General features: G+C 42.6%; 2 long non-coding RNA genes across 2 annotated transcripts in view; both read left to right on the forward strand.

The window, feature by feature from the left end:
- Positions 1-21,879, forward strand: part of LOC309362079 — a 199,832-nt gene that overhangs the window by 27,431 nt on the left and 150,522 nt on the right. The window lies entirely within an intron of this gene.
- LOC309361650 lies at positions 16,501-18,288 on the forward strand. Its single transcript, XR_014164578.1, has 3 exons — positions 16,501-16,597; positions 16,820-16,884; positions 18,201-18,288. It is a non-coding gene; the product is annotated as an uncharacterized lncRNA (long non-coding RNA).

Raw genomic sequence — 21,879 nt, forward strand, 5'->3', positions numbered from 1 at the left:
GGAGCCTAAGACCACAGGACAGGGCAGAGCATGGCTGCAGAGTCAACACCATGCTACTGAGAAGGGGTGAGCACTTCATGCTTTCAAATGCCAGTAGCTGGAAACCACAAGAAGTGAGAGTGCTGTTGTGCTCGGGTTCTGCTTGCAAGTTTCCCACAGGTATCTGGTTAGCCACTGTAAGAGCAGGATACTGGACTAGGTGGGTCACTGGGCAGATCCAGCAGGTTCTTCTTATGTTCTATCTTGCTCAATATCATCAACATTTCCCTGGCAGTGGCTCTCTGAGATTTCAGGCAGGGAATCCTTTCCAGCACAGTTTTGAAGGTGCTGGGGATTGAACCTGGGACAGTCTTCATGCAAAGCAAGGATGCCACCATTGAGTTATGGCTCTTCCTCCATGTAGATGATGCACATGAAACAAAGACTTGGTTAATTATATCAGCAAAGCAGGATCCTGAAATATTGCACTAGCTGAATCTTCCAACTGCTTATCAGAGGCAGTCCCACACAGAGCACCCTCTATATTAGCACATAGAACACTTTCTACATTAAGAGAGCTTGCTTTTGAAACTGGATAAAAGGTCAAGTAGCAAAGCAAGACTGGAATGTGAAATCAGCCTTATATAGCCCCCCCACCTTAAAATGTGGGTGGGTGGGGGATGAAAAAGAAATGAAAATACTGATTTACAATTTTTCATCTGAGACTTGTATATCATCCACTTAACAGTGTAGTTCATTATTTTTTAATAACACAAAACGAGTTCAGAGCAGGTCATATATTAATAATATGCTGGAATCAGTATATGTGATCTCCTTTTATTTCCCATTTGCAATTTGTTTTCCTTTGTGGGCTTTTTTTATTCCTCTAGCTAAAAGTGCTATTGCTATTTTAAACAATCACAGGAGAGGGGATGAATCCTGTTCTATTTTATATGTGGGAAGAGGTTGGCACTGCGTAGGCAGGGGTCTACAAAGCCTTTATTCTGGCTTAGAATAACCCACAGGAAATTGAGGACATCACATCCAGATGAACATACCCAACAGAAGGAAGTTCAAACAAAAACTGACCTTGCTAGTCCATTATGGGCCCTTTGCAGGCTTTGTAGTCTGCAGGATTGATCATGTGTTGCATAAATGGGGTGGGCTGCAGCAAGAGAGAAGGCACTGGGCTTTTTCCAGACCAGCCTAACTCGTTTCCTTGCTTACTACAAATTTTTAATTTGTTTCTATGTTCTGGGAGAATGAGATGAGGCACCAGAACTATGAGATAGCCACAATTTTATTTAAGAACATGGGGAACTACCTATTCTGCTGAGTCCCAATGCACAAAGACAGAAGCTCTTACATGTAAGTAATAAGGAAATCTTTTAACTGGCAAATAAAAGCACAGGCTTGGCAGCAGACATGGGGTTTAGGAATCACAATTCAAGAGTTCAGGGATGATTCAGAACTGGACAGAAGCATTGAAGTTGCCCCAGCAGTTTCGATAGTCCACTCACCAAGCTTTCAAAGAGAAAAAGTGACACACTTACTTCCTAAACTCACTTTGCAAAAATGTCAGGAATGCAAACACATGCTCCTCTGGGGTAGGTCTGGCACTCTTACCCACCTTCAAGCCTTCTACCTGTTACCTGGAGGGGACCATGCAAACTTGGGAGAATTCAGGTCAGACCTGGAAGTCTGGCAAGCCTAGTTCAGTCTCATATACTCCAGTAGCCAGTGAGTATGGTGAGGAATCTAATACCACTATAGCACACTCTTTACTAAGTCTGGTATGGTCACTTGAATTCTCATCTCTTTGCCTCTGCTAATGGCAAGCTTCAATGTCAAGAATTTTTCCTCCCACATGGAGAAATGTATTGAAATGGTCTCAGCTATTTCTTTTCCCAAAGATAGGGTGAATAATTTCAATGTTCAGTTGGAAAACAGCCTTTACCAATGGTGTTATGGACTTTGAGGACTCTAGAACTCAGAACGCAAGGGAAAAACATGCTAAGAGGAAAACATGCTAGGCAAATCCACACCATGATCAACTCCCGTCCAAGAACCAATGTAATTGGTCTTCACAGTCACTTACGGACTCATAGTTAAAACCATGTTTATGGAAGACAATCTTACTCGGCTATGAGTGATCGCCAAAGAAGAAGAATTTCAATATATAAAAAATAGAATTCATAAAAAATGAATAGACTAAATATAAAAATGTATTCAGTATAGAAACAAAGAGCAATAAGAATATGTAAGTTCCATTTTTATTTTGTTCTTGTTGTAGATTTTGGTAGCTATCATACTCAAGTATTGACCTGCTGTAACTAGGTTCTTCTGAAGCAACAAATCTCAATAAATCCAGGGTCAATATCCTCTTATTGTTAATGCTTGGAGGATTAGAATGGCTCTCCAGATGTGAAGATTTTGGAGAAAAATGCACATTCAGTATGTGATACCTTTATCAATACTATGTTATTGAATAAAAGAAAAAGGTCAAGCAACAAATAAAACACTTGGATTGATTTTGTATAGTGTGACACTGTGGTTAATGTTTTAGGAGCTACGGTCATGTATTCTGATTCTAGCAGGAGAGCTGTGTAGGAAATTTTCTCTATGTGTGTGTATTTGTGTGCATGCGACATATATAGATTATAGGAGCTGGCACAAAGCCTAGAAAATCTCAAGCAATCTGCACTTAGTGAGGAAGATGGTTTATCTCAGGTACTATATAGAGAAGGGAGTTGATAATGTGTTCCTCCTGGGCCGTGTCCAGAAAGTGGTTGGGGGGGATGAGTGTTCAGACCCCTGGGACCTCACTTGTGGGGTGCCTCAGGGTTCCATCCTCTCCCCCATGCTTTTTAACATCTACATGAAGCTGCTGGGAGAGATCATCAGGGGGTTTGGGCTGGGTGTCCATCAATATGCAGATGATACCCAGCTCTACCTTTCTTTTAAATCAGAACCAGTGAAGGCAGTGAAGGTCCTGTGTGAGTGCCTGGAGGCAGTTGGAGGATGGATGGTGGCTAATGGATTGAGGTTGAATCCTGACAAGACAGAAGTACTGTTCTTGGGGGGCAGGGTATGGGCTGGTGTGAATGACTCCCTGGTCCTGAATGGGTAACTGTGCCCCTGAAGGACCAGGTGCGCAACCTGGGAGTCATTTTGGACTCACAGTGGTCCATGGAGGCGCAGGTCAATTCTGTGTCCAGGGCAGCTGTTTACCAGCTCCATCTGGTACGCAGGCTGAGACCCTACCTGCCTGTGGACTGTTTCGCTAGAGTGGTGCATGCTCTAGTTACCGTATTTTTCGCCCCATAGGATGCACCGGCCCATAGGACGCACCTAGTTTTTTGGGGGGAAATAGAGGGGGGGAAATTATTTTTCCCCAGGCGCAGGGTGCGTGCCGCCATCCCGCTGACCCCCGAGCTTGTGGGGCTGGCAAGCTTCTCCCCACAGCCAGGCTCCAAACCAGGTTGGGGAATAGCGGGATAGCAGCGCTCCGCCTCCCTGCTGTCCCCCGAGCTTGTGGGGCTGCCCGATATCTGCCCGAAGCCCGGGGTGCGCTCTGGAGCGTGCCCCGTGGTTTGGGCTGCAGGCTGCCGCCCGCAAGCCTTGCGGATAGCTTCCTGAAGCCTGGAGAGTGAGAGGGGTCGGTGCACACCAACTCCTCTCACTCTCCAGGCTTCAGGGAAAGCCTGCATTCGCCCCATAGGACGCACACACATTTCCCCTTCATTTTTGGAGGGGAAAAAGTGTGTCCTATAGGGCGAAAAATATGGTATCTCCCACAGGGACTACTGCAATGCGCTCTACGTGGGGCTACTTTGAAGGTGACCCAGAAACTACAACTAATCCAGAATGCAGCAGCTAGACTGGTGACTGTGAGCGGCCACCGAGACCATATAACACCGGCCCTGAAAGGCTCCCAGTATGTTTCCGAGCACAATTAAAGTGTTGGTGCTGACCTTGAAAGCCCTAAACGGCCTCAGCCCCGTATACCTGAAGGAGTGTCTCCACCTCCATCATTCTGCCTGGACACTGAAGTCCAGCACTGAGGGCTTTCTGGTGGTTTCCTTACTGCAAAAAGTAAAGCTACAGGGAACCAGGCAGAGGGCCTTCTTGGTAGTGGCTCCCGCCCTGTGGAATGCCGTCCCATCAGATGTCAAAGAGATAAACAACTACCTGACATTTAGAAGACATGTGAAGGCAGCCCTGCTTAGGGAAGTTTTTAATGTGTGACATTTTAATGTATTTTTAATCTTTGTTAGAAGCTGCCCAGAGTGGCTGGGGAAACCCTGCCAGATGGGCGAGGTACAAATAATAAATTATTATTATTATTATTATTATTATTATTATTATTATTATTATTATTATTTATTGTTTTCATTCTGTTTATTTATTTCATGTATTTATATCCTGCCTTTCTCTCTCTTAAAGATTTAAAAAACATCATTATAAAATGCAAAGTGATGAAACTAAGTTAGTTAAACGCAATAGTTAAAATACATTGAGACAGAGCCTTGAAGCTCTGGTGTTAAACTATAGTTTGCCTTGACAGCAGCTTCATGATCAGCATTGCCTCTGCCATAGTTTTCCAAGGCCTATCTGAAAAGGAAGGTCTAAGCCTGCCAACAGTAAGATAACAAAGAAGGAGACAATCTAACCTCTCCTGGGAGGTAATTGGACAACATGGGAGCAGCCACAGAAAAGGCTCTCTCTCCACCAACCAGGTTTCTGGTGCTGATGAGAGTGAGAGAAGGTGCTCACTTGGAGACCTTAGCACCCACACAGGAGACATGATCTTTCGGGTGGCCTGAGCCCAATGTTCATTCTAAAGACTTCCCTGACACTCATTGGGTAAGGTTCCTACCAATTTATTCATTTCATTTTCCCAACCTTCCTACCAAGAGCTGAGGGTGGCATATGTATATGCTTTTATCGGCACAACAACCCTGTGATCTAAGTCAAACTGCAATGTTTGTTTGTTTCCACATATGATTTGCTTCCCATCTAATATCCTGAAGTGATTTCACAATTTTTAAAACCACAAATAAAAATAATTTCACCACTTATTATATAAAAGCAGTTATGACAATGGTTAAAAACCAATTAAACACACCTCCACCTATAAAGGCAGTTAAAAAGAATTGCATGTATATATAAAAAAACAATTTTATCTCCGATACAGATAGACTGGGATCAAAATCCTTGCTTAAAAGACTTGTTGAAAAAGGAAGGTCTTCAGTAGGCACCAGTAACTCAACAGAATGGCAGCTGTCTGTTATGTACTAGGAGAGAGTTTCAGGTGCTACCACACTTAAAGCCCAATTCCTATATCTTATGGATCAGACCTTCTGATGAAATGGTATCTGCAGAAGCCCCCTCCCAGAGAGAAAGTGGACTGGTTGAGTCGATACGTACTAGCCCAGATAAGTAACTAGTTACTAGCCCAAGTAAGCTTTGTAGCTGAGCAGGGTTTTAAATCCAAATCTCACCCATTTAAGAGTGGGTCCACTCTCAGTGTGATTTAGTAAGTCCAACACACTCACCACAATCACTCTCAGTGAGCCAGTTAACAGGCTTTGAATGAAGTCCTGATGGAAGCAATGGTGCAGATATCCCAGAAATGATATTTATCAGCAGAGGTAAGCAGAGATTTGAGGTCACAATTGCATAGAGCATCACAGGCCAAACATTATCTACCTAACCTATGTGACTGAATATTTCCGAAAGGAGTCAATGCCTAGTAGAAGGATTTTATTTTGGTTTCACCTATTCCTCCTTTGTATATTTTAAAATAGGAGGGGGTGCAAGCGAGAGAAAGAAAGAGAGACAGACAGACAGATAATTTCCATATTACCGTATATGGAAATAATGGGCATAAAATTAGAGATGCAGATTTCAGTCATTCAAAGGACTAGGCTGTTCCATAATTATCTCTATTCTATGGCCCTGTTGTTTGCTGAAGTACATTTGCTTCCTAACAACTATGTATTCATTTAAAATGACAAAATGTTTTAGAGGTTATGTGTTAATGTGGCAGATCCCAGTCTACAATGTTATCTTGACATTATTAACAGCAGGCATACCTGGAAGAATACAGTAAACACAAGAGAAATCATGAGTGCAGTTCATGAAATCATAAACGGGTTACATTCTTATAAGGAATGCTGTTGATCCTCAGCGAAATTCTCTGATGAATGGCCTATCAGGTTAGACTCAATACTGGAGGAACTAAAACATAAGCTTACCTTGAGTTAGAGCGGGTGAGAAACCGTGATTAAAGTAAAAAAAAGGGGGGGTTGACCCAGTAGTTCAAGGAGAAACAGTTTCATGAAATGTCCCCTCTCAATTTATGCTGAACACAATGGGATTGCGCATGACACTGTGACTTTATAATTCTGCTCTGTTTAAAACACTTCAGTTACAGACTGTTTCAACCCCCCCTTTAATGTATAATGTCAATGGAATGTTTAACTGCAGAAGGGTTCTTAGGAAGGGGAAAAGAAAAGGAAACTGAAAAAGGCAGAGAAAGAGATGGAAAGAGAGAAAATAAATTTATTTTACTATTTTCCAGAAAAAAGTGTTAAATTGAAATAATTGATTTTGAAGCAAATGTAGCAGCTTCAGGAAGCTCATTTTCACCCTGATCCAGAATTAAACCTCAATCTAAGTTTAAATGCAAAGGCTTTGTGACAGGAATAGAGAGGGTGACTCAGTGACTGGTAGTATATTCTGACTCCTTGTAATATTTGGATAATTGTTGTGTGAATAGTTTATTATATATGCACTTGAGCCAGATGCTTTTGGGCACTGGATGCTAATAATTAAAGATGAGCCAAGGTTGGAAATTACATTGATCTAAAAATATTTGATGCTGCAACCTTATGCACACACATCTGAGAAATGTAATTGGATATAATTATGAATAAACATGTATCAGATTGCACAACTGAAGCATTAACTTTATGATAACAAAAGAGTATTCTAATAATCAATAGAATTGATACTTGTTCTAATTACAAAAACAAATTAGTTAACTGGTATTGAAAAACAATGGAATTAACTTTTTTAAAAAATAAGTGGTAATGAATTGTAACTTTCAAAAATATTAGACAAGGCAATTATAATTGTGTGTGGCTCTCTTTCATTTTTTAAACTGAAAGATTAGGGTCAGCATTAGTATATTTAAAATGAATTTGGAACAGATTCATTGTTCCATGTCTTGCCTCAGTAATGGACTTGATGAGAGCCGACAAAATGAAGCTCAATCCAGGTAAGACTGAGGTGGTTCCCTAGATTGGATGGAGGGGAAGTGGCCTGCTCTTAGTGGGGTTACACTCTCTTTGAAGGAGCAGGTATGTAGATCGGGGGGTTATACCCATGGGGCTGCCTCTGAATACAGTTCAGAAACTTCAGCTAGTGCAGAATTCAATAGCCAGGTTGCTCACTGGGACAAGATGGTTTGATCATATTACACTGATCCTGGCCCGACTGCAATGGCTGCCAACCAGTTCAGGGCCTGATTCAAAGTGCTGATTTTTACCTACAACATTTTTAACGGTTCAGGACTGCAATACCTCAAGGACCAGTTCTTGCCATATGAACTGACCTAGACCCTACAGTCATCATGTTAGGCCTTTTCTTTCCACCTGGTCTGGGAGAGCAGGGCCCTGGTTGGCAACAGTTATAGAAGCTGAACCTATTGAAATGGCCAGAGACCATTTTGACTATCTCTTATTACAGACCTAGGTCATGGAGTTTCCGCAACCGCCTGCCATGAACCACAACTGGCTGGATTAGCAACAACAACTACAGATATGTTCTATGCTTTTATTCTCCTGCTAATTATGTTGTTTTAAATGTACATTTTATATTCACCTTCCTTTATTAATTTTTAATGTCTGATCGATGTGTTACAATTTTTTATATATGCTGTAAGCCACCCAACCAGAGTGGCTGGGGAAACCCAGCCAGATGGGCAGAGTATTAATAATAATAATAATAATAATAATAATAATAATAATAATAATAATAAATGTTTTATTTTGAAATTTTAAAGATAATATTCTAGTTTCCTCTTAATCATGCTGCTTTGAATGTATACTTGGCTTTATTTAGTAATCTGAGTTGTTTTCTTTGATGATTTAAGAGGTTGTAAAACACTTCAAGATTTTTTTTCTTAAATATATAAAGTGGTATAGAAATGTTAATAATAATAATAATAATAATAATAATAATAATAATAATAATAATAATAATAATAAAAATAAATATCCTTGAGCGTTTTTGCCTGACTCAAATGTATCCTTAAACTGTGAAAGTGCTGCTTGCTTGCTTGGAAGAGGAAAGGAGAAGTACGCGTGTGTGGAATCTTTTAGTAATTGCATAGTTGGAAAGTAGTTTTCTGTACAAAGGTGACATTCCCATCTATTACTCTGCCCACTTTCACATTTATCCCCACTTTCCAGAGGTATGTGGCCCCTGGAGGAAAATTGGCCCTCAGTCTAAAAAGGGTTCCTTGCCACTGCCCTAAAGACTTTACCAAATTGATTTGTTTATCTACAGGGATGAGCAATTTACTTGGGAGTTCCGTTCCCTGTGTAAACCACTTTGAGAGAAATGAAACAAATCATCATCATCTGAGACCCTTTTTCATATGTCCCCTCCATGAGTGGATGGCAACCTGAGAATGGACCTTTTCTGTGCTGGTTCCCCACTTGTAGAATGCTCTCTTCAGGGAGGCTCACCATTCCTCTTGTCCTAGGACTTTGGCTAATTAAACAATTTATGGCCTTTTAAATGATATTTACTTGCCTTTTTTGAGATCTCATTTCATATTTTATGTGGTGGACCACCCTGTCACCTTCAAACGAAGGGCAGTATAAAATTTAATAAATACAAATGTATAAGAGCTGCACAAATTACAGTGTACAATAATCATACCTAATAATTTTGTCTGCGTAATCTGCTCAGCCAGGAAGGATTTTCAATATTTTCCTTGTCCGGTCTCAGTAATTTACAGTGGGACCTTAATATTTTGAGATCTCTGAGTTAGTAGCTGCAGAAGAGCTGCATTTTATTTCCTCTCTTTCGCTCCTTCCCTACATCTTTTGCCAATGGGCAGAGACATATTGAATTGCTATCTTCCTTCTGTGTGATTCATTCGCCCCATAAAACAATCAGTTCTCTCCATGGCACTTGCTGTTAATCAAGCTTTCTCCCTCCATTAGAGCAGTTGTTCTTTCCATCACTTTGGTATACATAATCACAAACTTTCCCCATTACCCCAGTGAGTAGGTGTTGCTTACATGCCTGTCAAGGGGATGTTAGTGCACTAGGGTTTTAGCAAGAAATGCTAATGTCAGAATTGTGGCGGCCTTTGTTCATACATCATGTGTTCCTCAGAGAAGCTAATGAACAAAATAATTCAAAGACCCAAATGCACTATTAAAGTGCATCACAATCCTAAAAGGAAGAAAAGAAAAGAACGAAACAGTGATTTCTTGGGACAAATAAACCTAACATTTCCCAATAACTTTAAACTACAACATGAAGGAAGAACAAAAGCTGCCCTTTTTTCTTTCTTCCAAACAGTTCACAACAAGACCACAATCCCATCCAAAGATGCATTTCTCAATCAATGCTAATAATCAGTGCATTGCAAAGAAACATTTGTGAATTGCTGCCTGTTTGGGCTGTTTTAGATTATGTGGTGATGGCAGGCAATGGGAGGCTTCTGTTTACTGGGACTAATAATCATTGTAGAGTTGGAAGACATCCAAAGTATCCTCTTGTCCAGGCACGTCCAAGAGGTAGATCACTGGGCGTCTGTGGTAGATCCCTGTAGATCCCTGTCCGCCCCCAAAGAAGGTCAACAACTTTGAACTGAACCCCAAAAAAGGGGGTAGATCACTGCCAGTTTTTAACTCTGTGAGTACAGTGGTACCTCAGGTTAAGTACTTAATTCGTTCCAGAGGTCCGTTCTTAACCTGAAACTGTTCTTAACCTGAAGCACCACTTTAGCTAATGGGGCCTCCTGCTGTTGCCGCGCCACCGGAGCATGATTTCTGTTATCATCCTGAAGCAAAGTTCTTAACCCGAGGTACTATTTCTGGGTTAGCGGAGTCTGTAACCTGAAGCGTTGCTCGGTCCCTGCTCCTGCCAACCTAGCAGTGCGAAAGCACGTCAAAGTGCAAGTAGATAAATAGATGCCGCTCTGGCGGGAAGGTAAACGCCGTTTCCGTGCACTACTCTGGTTCGCCAGAAGCAGCTTAGTCATACTCGCCACATGACCTGGAAGCTGTACGCCGGCTCCCTTGGCCAGTAAAGTGAGATGAGCACCGCAACCCCAGAGGCGTCCGCGACTGGACCTAATGGTCAGGGGTCCCTTTACCTTTATCTTTAGTTTCTGTTTTTAATGGCTTTATGTGTTTTGAGAATCTCTTGGAGATTTATAAAGGAAAAAGTGGCATAGAAGTTTGTTTGTTTTTTAATTTAATTGATTGATTAAAATATCTCTTGTTATTGCTTGCCTCCATAACATAATAAAAAGTCACTAACAGTATCTATCCAGCATTGCCTCCCTGACCCTGGGGGAGATAGCCCTGCAGGCTGGTACAGGTATTTGCCCTTCACTCTTCTGTTAAGGGTACTGGGATACATGGGGCGGGGTAGGGGAAGTGAGAATTGGCACCACATCTGATATTTGGTAGCTTTAATTGCAGCTTTTCTTAACACCAGAGCCATTTTAAGTATCTTAAGCATAGCCTTAAGTGTAGTACATGGAACAGTGCATTAAAAATATTAACTGGAAAGAAGTTAGCATGCTAGGAATGGGATATATGCCACTGATGGTTCACCGTTTCCTAATCTTTTTTTGATATTTATTAATGTTAAAGGAAAATATATGTCCATAAACACACTGTGAATGCCATGTGTCCATAATGATCTCCATAATGCTGTAGGAGGAGAGTAAAGATGGCAGCTGTTGATGGATAGCTTGTAATGGAAATGGAGAAAGAAACTGGTAATGTGATTTCACTTGGATTGCAGTAGGGGGTATTAAAATGCAGAACTCTCTCATAAAATGGTCAATACCTAGACCAATGGAATGATCTAAATGGTAGGCTTCCTAGCCTTTTTCATGCTGTTCATTATGCTATAACTATTCTTCACAGCAGTTAACTGTTTTCTGGAGGACCTTGTATCCTTATTCTTAGCAGTAAAAAAAACAAAAACCACAGGAAGTTTAGAGCATCTTACATTCAGGCAAATTTGCTCCCCCCACCCATGCCTATGTGTGTCCTTCCATACACATACATGTCCATAAATGCACATTAATATGCACAGTGTCCTATCTTAGACACCCAGGATTGTATCTCTGCAAAAATATAGATGTACAAATCTGTTGATTTTGATTCTCTGAGTTTGTCATTTTTTAATCTTAAATTCAGACCTCAACATTTCCACAGCAATTTGCCATTTTAAAAAAATCCTCATGAGAATTTGCCAGTATTTTAGTGCTCATTTCTCTTAACAAACACATTTTCAAATGCTTTTAAAAAAATTAATATACACATTTGTGCAAGCAATTTACCTAGATATAGTGCATTTTTCATATTATTTTCACTAATATACTGTATGTGGTTTCATGCACATTTCCCCTTGTACAATATGTACAAAAAAATGAATATATTATTTGAGGTACTGCATTGCAAAACTTGGAACAGTGTGAATTTCAATGGATAGCCTTGCTTTGGTTCATGTACACATTTGAGAAGTGCAAATTAGATACTCTCATTAAAATACAGACAAAATCTAATTTACTACCAATCCCTAATACTACTTTATCCCTTAAAATACAGTATGAGCAATGGGGAGTGGGTAGAACTAGTTTAAGATTGTTCTTGTTTTCAAATCTTGTATGCTAATTAGGATGCCGATTTCAGGAGGGGAAATACAACTTAAAACCGAAAATGAAAGACAAATGAAGTAGGGAAGACAGAACAAGTTGTGACTTGAACTTCTGCTTTCCCTCCCAAGATGGGCATTATTACTTATAATAACTGTAAGCTTTTATCAGCAGTTTTTATCTCTAGCTTGAATCCAAAGGTTTCTTATGTGAGGAGGAGGAAGAAACTGGTGCTAGCACAAGGCAGCCCCACAAAAATTTCCCATCATGCTCCTGTCCCATCCCATGCCCTATCTCAGTGTTATGTACTGAGTTGAATAGGATCCAAACTGCAGCAGTCGACTCTGAGTATATTTCACTCAGGTATAGTAAATATGGTGGCCTCCAGATGTTGTGGGCACCAGCTCCCATCAGCTCCATCCAGCATGGGTCAATGAACAGGGGTGAGGACCGTTGTAGTCTAAAATATCTGAAAGCCACCACATTGCCAATCCCTGCCCTATTCCAGACTGTTCCAGAAGGTCTGTCAGTGCTCATGAGTTTGGGAGAACATCAGGTAGTGGTGGTGAGCAAAGTTCCACCTGCTTTTCTCTAGATCCAGTCCTCTCTATGTTTATCTTTTTATTTCTGATCATCCTTTTATATGTCCAGACAATGTATATCTCTCATTTAGTCTACACCCCCCTCCCCCGGACAATTATTTATTTCCCTTAAGAAGCCTTTCCCCATGTAGGTGAAATTTACAGAACTAAGTTTGTTAACTTGTCGTTCAATTTTTAATGGAGTCATAGAGCTGGAATGAGATTTGTAGGCAATCTTCTCAATCCATTTCTTGGATGCAAGAAATCCAGACAAAAGACTCTCCAAAAGATTGATCTCCACTCCCTGCTAAAAAAACCCCACAACCATCAGTGAGAAGAAACTAGGACTCCTTAAAATAACTAGTTGGTTTTACTGTTGAACTGCTCTAACCATTAAGAAGCTTCTCCTGATGCTCAACCGCAATCTAGCTTCTGGTAACATTGTCGGCATCCGGGGGTTGAAAGGCCAGCTGACTAGGACCCAGCTGGATCGTCTCCCTCTGACACTATACGTCACAGAGAAAACTGTACAACAGAAGAGGCTGAGGCTGTGGATACATACTAAAACTACGGATTTATTTTACATAAATCTGGGCAAAGAAACATGTCGTCTCTCCTTGCCGTCTTCTTGGAGAGAGACTCAAAACGAAAGTAATACACAGAGCGGAAGTTCCGCTCACAGGACCCAGCAATCTGTGCTGGAATGTAAACAGACATGTGACACGCAACAATCTCATGTCTGCAACAAAACATGGAATGGAATATCCAACATCCAATATCTACTCCTGACATGCAGCAAAGCAGATAACAAGTATTTGCCTTCTCCTGTGTGATACACTCCAGGTAGTTGTAGTTGAAGAGTGCTGTCATGCCCTTCCCTACCCTTCTCTTGCCCAGGCTAGTTTCTTCAAATGTTTCTTGTAGGACTTATTTCCCATATCCCTGACTGTCACCATTGCCCTCCTTTGATTCTGTTCCCATTTGTCTGGCAAGTGCATGACTATCTTTTCTCTAAATCAGAGCCATAATATGTAGAGTCATGCCATCCTCGCTAGTGTCATCATCTGCTGATGGCAAACATGGAGCCTCAAACAGCTGAGCCCTTTAAACATTTTATTATGTTGGAAGGAAGCTTCCTTGTACTTTGCACATGAGGACTTCCTTCTGTAAAAGCCCACTTCTGGCCCACACTTTAAAAGGTTTTGTATTTAAGAACAAGCTAGGAAAGGAAATCAGTGTCGTGCGGATGGCAGGGCAGGAGTGGGGGACCTGGGGGCCAAATGTAACCCTTCAAGCTGCTCTGTCTGGCCCTTGGGACTTTTACCAGGCTACACCCCTCAAGTCCAGGCCATGCTTCACACTGTCCTTGGGTGTTTTTGCCTGACTAGAATGTGTCCTTAAATTAGAATTCTTGATAATGGATGAAGATGGAGAAATGTGTGTGCAATATGGGAGATACGTAAACAAAACCCCACCACAACAACAACCTATGGCTTTTGCATTAGCCTGTTGCTTGTGCATGTTGCTCCATGCACCTTTGCCTCTGGCTGCACCCACATGTGGCCCATAGAAGGTTGCCATTGAAGTAATGTGTCCCTCAGGCTGGAAAATGTTTTCCTGGGGTCTTAAGAAAATCATTTTTTTTTGGTGTAGGGGATGTAACAGATTTTCTTTCACCACTTCTGTGCATCTGAATCTTTACTGGGTAAGGTAGATATTTGGTTTCTGAAAAATGGAATATGACTTTTACAAAAATAAAAACAAAGAGAGAGAGAGAGTAAAACCACCATCTTTTATGCACAAAGAACTATATAGGAGATATAAATGCAAGTGTATCAGTGCAATGTTTATACATGTCTATCCAGATATAACTCCCTTTGAGATCAATTGGGCTCAGTACCAAATAAGTGGGTATAAATTTAAACTCATTTACCTGGGTGTAAGTTCCACTGAATTCAGTTGGCTCTCTAAGCAGACATACATGACTGCACTGTAGGAATTCAAAATGAATATATAAATTCAATTGCTCTGCAGAAGTTTGTTCTTGAAATGATGACTGGAGTACTTCTGACCACCTACTTTCTTAGGGACTGAAATATTCTTAGATAAAAATGGTTTCAACACCCAATGCAGCTTTGGTGGAGGCTACTTCATAACCTGAACCACTAACAACTGAATAATTCCTAGTTTGTTTTCTCTGGGGTGTAGTAGCTCAGTTTATGAACGCACTTGTACTTCACAAATCACTCTCAAGAGCAAAAGGGAGAAAAATGGAAAATCCATTTCCCTGTGTCCCCTTGGGTCTTTATTTAATTTTTAATGAAATCTGGAGGATGCTTCATCAATGGCAACAATAAAGTCGTTTGAACACTCATCTCGGCAACAGGAGGAGTAATTGTTTCAGCGAGAGCGCAGAAATAGGCCTCAAAGGAAAGGCGCTTTTAAAAGGTGGAAATGCTCTGATGGTTACTTAGATTATGTGCGAAAGAAAGTACATCAGAACAAGGTAGGGTAAAGGCAGTGTGATGCTCTAATACTATAAATGCTAATATTGAAGGAAAGATGGGTTGGGAGTCTGTGCTAAGATAGCTACTTGTATGAGCTGCCATTTCCCTAATCATTAGCTTGGGCTCTGAGTTTGTGTAGCCAGGCCCCAGTGTAAGGTTCAGGGCACAGTTTGAGCCCTTTGGGTCAGAGGATTTTGATCCAGGTGTTGAGATCCTAAATTGAGATCCACCCCAACCACCATGCCATGGACCTATCCCTCTGTGTCAACTGGGCAAAGCATCTTCCACCCCATCTAGAGAGGATTGTCTGAGGGAAAGCAGGAATGCTAGACTCCAGTTGAAATGCCTTTAAGGCCTTCAGTTCCAGTGAATAGGCCTTCAAGGACAGAGTGAAGCCTAGAAAGTGTGATGAGGCCCTGGAAGCATAACAGACTTCACTCAGGTTAGACTTCATCGTGGCAAGTTATTTACTTGGAAGTTATATTGCCCTGTTGTGCCCTGTGAGCTTCTTATCAAGACCATTTACAAGACAGCTTCAAAAATATCTATCTGCTTTTCTGGATTTGAGAATAGCACAAGTGCCCTTTCACTTCCAATTTCAGTGCTACCTACACAGTTTTTTAATATTCAGTTGGCTATTACTAGATGAGTTACCCTTGTATTTCATGTGATCTCCACAAAGCTCCTATGGCTAGCCCTTCTTTGTATTGTTACCATCACTTCTGTGACGTCTGCTGGTCTATGTTAAAACAAAAGCAAACATTTCCTCTCTTTCTTTTCCAGACAAAGCAATGGCATAGGTCTTTGATGCAGGTTGGGAACACAGTGTGTGATTGCCATTTCCCAGACACTCCCCCATGAGCTGCTGTTTGCACCTTTGCAATTCAGGGAAGGGAAATGGTGCTGGGGGAAAGGGTTAATATTTTTCTTCTACTTTAACACATTCCAATTAAGAAAAGGACCCCTCTTAATATGCTGTCTCCATAATTAATTGTTCAGAACACAAACTGATATCCTTGCACATCCCCCCATATGCATTTGTCCTTTATCTGCTTCTTAACTGATGAGGCAAACAGAGAACTTCAGTGATTTTTGTTAACTGAATAGGATCACAGATCACAGACAGAAAAGCAGTCAAGGCTTCCACAGCCATCAAAATGAGATCTACTTAAGAAAACAAAAGGGTAGGCTCACAACACATGAACACAATGTACTTTTTTCAACTGCCTTTTAATTTTAAAACAAAACAAAACCCTTAAAAGAAAACATTCATTTAGGGTAGAGGAAATGCATGTGTTTTCATAATAATGAGTCTGACTCAGGATGAAACAGCTTTCTGTGATCTTGAGTAAACAGTATATAACGTGCAAATTTTAATTTTAAATAAAAAAAGATAAAATTTATTTTTAAAAAAATTATTAATTTTTTAAAAAATAAAAAGGAGTCTCAGGAGGCTGGCTGTTCAGCAGAGGAGTAAGAGGGGGGGAAGTGCTTCAACGTTTTCCTGCCGTCTGTTATTTCTGCTCAAAAGTGCCTTTTATTTCTGCTTCCCTTCATTTGAGGTTACAATATAGATACAACATGCCAATGCAAGTAGCAATATTGTTGTTGTTGTTTAGTCATTTAGTCGTGTCCGACTCTTCGTGACCCCATGGACCGGACCACGCCAGGCACTCCTGTCCTCCACTGCCTCCCGCAGCCAGGTCAAACTCATGTTTGTAGCTTTGAGAACACTGTCCAACCATCTTGTCCTCTGTCGTCCCCTTCTCCTTGTGCCCTCCATCTTTCCCAGCATCAGGGTCTTTTCCAGGGAAAGTAGCAATATGGAGCCCTGCAAAGGGAGTGGAGAGAATAACTGTGTGGAGGCAGATGGTTTTGAGCAAGAAAATCACTGGTATGGAAAGTCTTTGAGAATTTTTTTCCGTCATTCCTCCATTCAAAACAGTCCCCAGGGGCTTCTATTAATGATGACAAAATAATTTTGGAACAGCCTTGTCTTGTGGGCAAACTTCTTGTGGTTGCATGTCAGTGATGGGTGGGACCAGAGGCAAAAGTAGGCAGAGGGATGGATATGACTCTTGCCTATTATGCATTGGGTTACATTCTAGGCACACAAAAGCCATGTTTCACACAGAGAGAGACAGGCAGATACTTCCTCTCCAGGTAAGCAACAGCACAATTCAAGGGCACAATCTAGGCAGACAAAAAAACGCAATGAGGATGCAAGCAGGCATGAGAAAGAAATGTGATTCAGTTCAGATTTGAAGCTGAACTTACCTAATTTATGCTTCCCCAAATGCTATGTGAACTGAATGCCAACCATCCTTCAAATTTTGCACTTCTCTGAATTTTGTATTTCAGTTTTCCAGCCAAGTAATGCATACAAAAATGCACATACCAGGGTAAAGTCTGTATATAAATGCATGCTTTCATGAACATAACATACCAAAATGAATTGTATTAGAAAATTGTTTTACAAAAATGCACATATTATGCAAAATTGCATATAAAAGGGCATTTTAGGAAGTAATTTACACTGAAATGCTGGTGAATTTTCCTGGGAACATTTTTTTAAAAAAATCACAGTAGTGTGGTCATGTGGGAAACTGAATTTAAGGCTGGTGGGAAATCAAAAATTGGAATAAAAGTTGGGAACTTTTATTCCCAGTTTCCAGTTTCCTTAAGGAAAACTCCCTAAAATTATTACATGGATTACACACACACACCTACCTTCTATATCATATAATTGTTGAAGGGGTTGCAATAAACTTGGTTTATATCATTATTTATGCTGGGAATATCAGTTGGTGCAAGATTTGGGGAATTAAATTTTGACAGAAATGATAAATATTACTAAATAAACTATAGTTTGTTGTCCAAAATTAATGTTGCTGTAATGTTTTTGATGATGATGATGATGTAAATATATTGTGAAGAGAATTGGTTTTATATATGATATTGACAGCACAAATAGTAACTGCAGCTTAATGGAAAACAGCCCAAAATCTGAACTCTTGCTACTGTTGTTGTTTAGTAGTTTAGCCATGTCCGACTCTTCGTGGCCCCATGGACCAGAGCACGCCAGGCACTCCTTGCTACAGTTCACTCTAAATAGAGTAGACAAGATCAAGTGTAATTTGAGATTTCAACAAGGACTAGAATCTCCAGACACATTTTTATATAATTGGCACACCTTTATGTCCTATATAGCAGAACCATCATTTTCAAGACAACCTTCATCACAAGCCTGACAAATCTGCAACTAAACTTGATGATCTGATAAAGTCAGTACTCTTTGCTTGGTGTGATGGGATAATGAGCTGCTTGTGCGTAAAGGCTTAATCCCTCTGGGGTTTGGCTGGTCAACCAAACCCAGGCACTAACGGAGCCCCCAAAGCATGACTCCGTCAATCGCTGGTAGAATCTGACAGTGGGCGTCTACGGAATTTACTCCAACATAAAAGCTGTTTGACGGACATGCGCCTTCGTGATTCTCTGCGTGACAGTTTCCGGCGAGGGGTGGGAGTTGCTAACGGGGGTCTTGTTACCTCTGCACTATTCTCACTAGAAGTATCCCAGAGCCTTCCCTCCGATTCCCCTTCCGCTGGAACTCCTGCGCTCCCCCTGCTGGTTCCTGCTTCTGCTGTATAGTCTCTCCTATTCTGCTGGAGCCTTACCCCCATCTCTCTCTCTGATGGCAGTTCCCTGACATCCACCTCCCCCCCAGGGCCCCCTTCACCCCCCACCTCCTCTCCCACTGGCGGTGAGGGCGGAAAGCCCCTGAAGGAACTCTCCTCGTCCGAGGATTCAAACACTTCTAGCCATGGCGTACCGTCGCTCTCCCCGTCTTCCTCTTCTTCGTCGGAGTCGGCTTCCTCACCCACCCCTGACTCTGGGAACCCTTCAAACTCTCCTTCCTCATCGGTGGTCCCAAAGTGTTCCCTTCTAAATCGTGCCACGGGTTGCGGTTTTTTTGGGAAACGCTGATGAAATGTTTCTATTAAAACCTCGTCGTTGACTACCTCCGCGGGTACCCAAGTGTTTTCCGACTCTGCTTCCCCCTCCCATTCTACCAGATATTCCACCTGATTCCCCTTCCACCTGGAATCAATGATTCCTGCCACGTTCATGTCGCGTTCTCTCTCTTCTATCACGGGCGTTTGGGTGACCTCTCTCTCACGCTCCCCCCACTCACATCCCTCTCGGTACGGCGACAGTAATGACCTGTGAAATACTGGGTGCAATTTCATGTGACTGGGCAGTCTGAGTTCGAATGCTACTGGGTTGACCTGCTGTATGACCTCAAAGGGTCCCAATCTTTTGGGTCTCAGTTTCTTACACCCTCCCTTGAACGGTAGTCCCTGGGTGGATAGCCACACCCGGTCCCCCACCCTTATAGTTTCGCCTTCCCTCCTGTTTCTGTCTGCTTGTTTTTTATATTCTTCCTTGGCTCTCTCTAAGTTAAGTTGAAGCTGACGGTGGATCGCTTCCATCTCTTCAACAAAATGTTTTGCCGCCGGCACGCTCCACCTCTCCCCTCCTTCTCCTGGAAATGCCCTGGGATGACACCCATAATTTGCCAGAAAGGGACTCATCCCTGTGGACACGTTCTCCGCGTTGTTGTAGGCAAATTCTGCCAGAGGTAACTTATCTACCCAATCATTTTCTCGGTCCTTTACATAACACCTCAGGTATTGTTGTAAAATCCCGTTTGCCCTTTCCGCTTGCCCATTTGTTTCTGGGTGCCGGGCAGTGGAGAAATTGATTTCCACGTGCAGTAAACTCATAAGCTTCCTCCAGAACCTGGAAGTAAACTGTTTCCCTCGGTCTCTGACCACCCTCAAGGGGGCGCCATGCAACCTAAAAATATGCTCTACGAACAACTTGGCGGTTTCCTCCGCTGTGACCGCATGTGAACAAGCTATAAAATGACACATCTTAGTTAGTAGATCTACCACCACCATGACAGCCGTCTTGCCCTTGGATTTTGGCAGATCCGTCATAAAATCTATGGAGACTGCCTCCCATGGCCTTTCTGGTGTGGGTAAGGGTTGTAAGAGCCCCGCTGGCGTCGCCCTCTCCCCTTTCGCTCGCTGGCACCTGTCGCAACCCCTGACATATTCCCGTACGTCCTGGTTTTGTGCTGTCCAAAATGCCCCGCTGTGGGGCTGTCATGCAACTGCTTGAGTACTCTGCCCCTCAGTTCCCCATCGGGTATGTACAGTGCCCCTTTGTAATACAGCGCCCCGTTCTTTTCTTCAAACCCCCCTGTGTACTCCTCTGTCCTCCTGAGCTCTCTGAGTTTCCCTTGGGCGTATTCGTCGTTCTCCATACCCTCTAACAGTTCTCTCTGCCCCACCAATGCCGCCCCACACACCCAGCGGTCTTCAGAGATTACATGCCTTGCCTCAGGCGCGCCCTCCCCCTCTAAGTACTCAGGTTTCCTGGAAAGAGCGTCCGCCCTTACGTTCTCAGACCCTGGCACGTAACGAATCTCAAAGTTGAATTTGGAGAACTCCTGGGCCCATCTCACTTGTCTCTGGTTCAGCACTCGGGCTGTTCTCCAGTACTCCAGATTTTTGTGGTCAGTCCGGACTTGAACCTTGTGCTGCGCCCCAATCAGCAAGTGCCGCCATCTCCGGAACGCTTCATGAATGGCGAGCAGTTCTCGGTCGTATGCTGTGTAGTTCCTCTCGGATTTGTTCAACTTCCGCGAGAAGAATGCACACGGTCTCCATTCAGGTGTATCTTTTCCCGGCTGGAGAAGCACGGCTCCCACCGCTCGGTCTGACGCGTCAGTCTCCACTCTCATTGGTTGCTGTAGATCCACGTGCAAAAGTTGCTCCTCCGACGCAAATGCCGCCTTTAAACGTTCGAACGCCCGCTGCGCTTCTTCCGTCCAAGCAAATTTTTTCTTGCTGCTAAGACAATCCGTGATGGGCGCTGTTAAATGGGCAAAGTTTTTGATGAACTTTCTATAGAAGTTTCCGAAGCCCAGGAACCTTTGCACGTCCTTCTTGGTCCTTGGTGTTTTCCATTCCAGTACCGCTTGAACCTTGCTGGGATCCATGGCCAACCCCTTGTCAGACAACCAGTACCCCAGGAATTCCACCTCCCTGGTATGAAACTGGCACTTCTCCAGTTTCACCCGCAGCCGATTTTCTCGCAGTTTGCTCAGTACTTCTCTAACATCTCGCACATGCTGCTCCTCATTCTCTGAGTACACCAAGACGTCATCTAAGAACGCTACGCAGTTCTTGTAGAGCAATGGCCCCAGGACGTGATTCATGAATGATTGAAAGCAGGCCGAACCCCCTTGTAATCTGAAAGGCATAACTAAGTACTCAAAAGCCCCCAAGGGGGTGAACATAGTGGTCTTCCACTCATCCCCCTTTCTCACACGTATCAAGTTGTATGCCCCCCTAAGGTCCAGCTTGGTAAAAATTTTCCCTTTTCTCACCCGTGTCAGAATATCATCAATTCTAGGCATAGGGAAAGTCACTGGTTCTGACACAGCATTTAGGGCCCTGAAATCACACACCAGCCTGGGTTTACCCGTCTTCTTTTTGTCCACAAAGAACACTGGGCTGCCCCCCACCGCTTGTGACTCTCTGATGAAACCTCGCTTGAGGTTCTTGTCAATGAATTCCCTTAACTCCTGCATCTCACTGTCTGACATTGCATACAGCTTGCCCACTGGCAATTGTGCTCCAGGGAGTAAGGTGATTTGACAGTCAAAGGGTCTGTGCGGGGGCAGTTTATCTGCTTCCTTTTCGCTAAAGACGTCAATCAAGTCAGCATATTGTGGTGGCACCTTCCCCTTGTCCGTCACTTCCATCCCTGCTAGAGTGGCCCTGGCCCCTGCCTGACCCTCTCCCTCCTTGCAGTG

The sequence above is a fragment of the Podarcis melisellensis genome (assembly GCF_964234715.1).
Source record: "Podarcis melisellensis genome assembly, chromosome: Z".
In the NCBI taxonomy this organism is placed as follows: Eukaryota; Metazoa; Chordata; class Lepidosauria; order Squamata; family Lacertidae; genus Podarcis; species Podarcis melisellensis.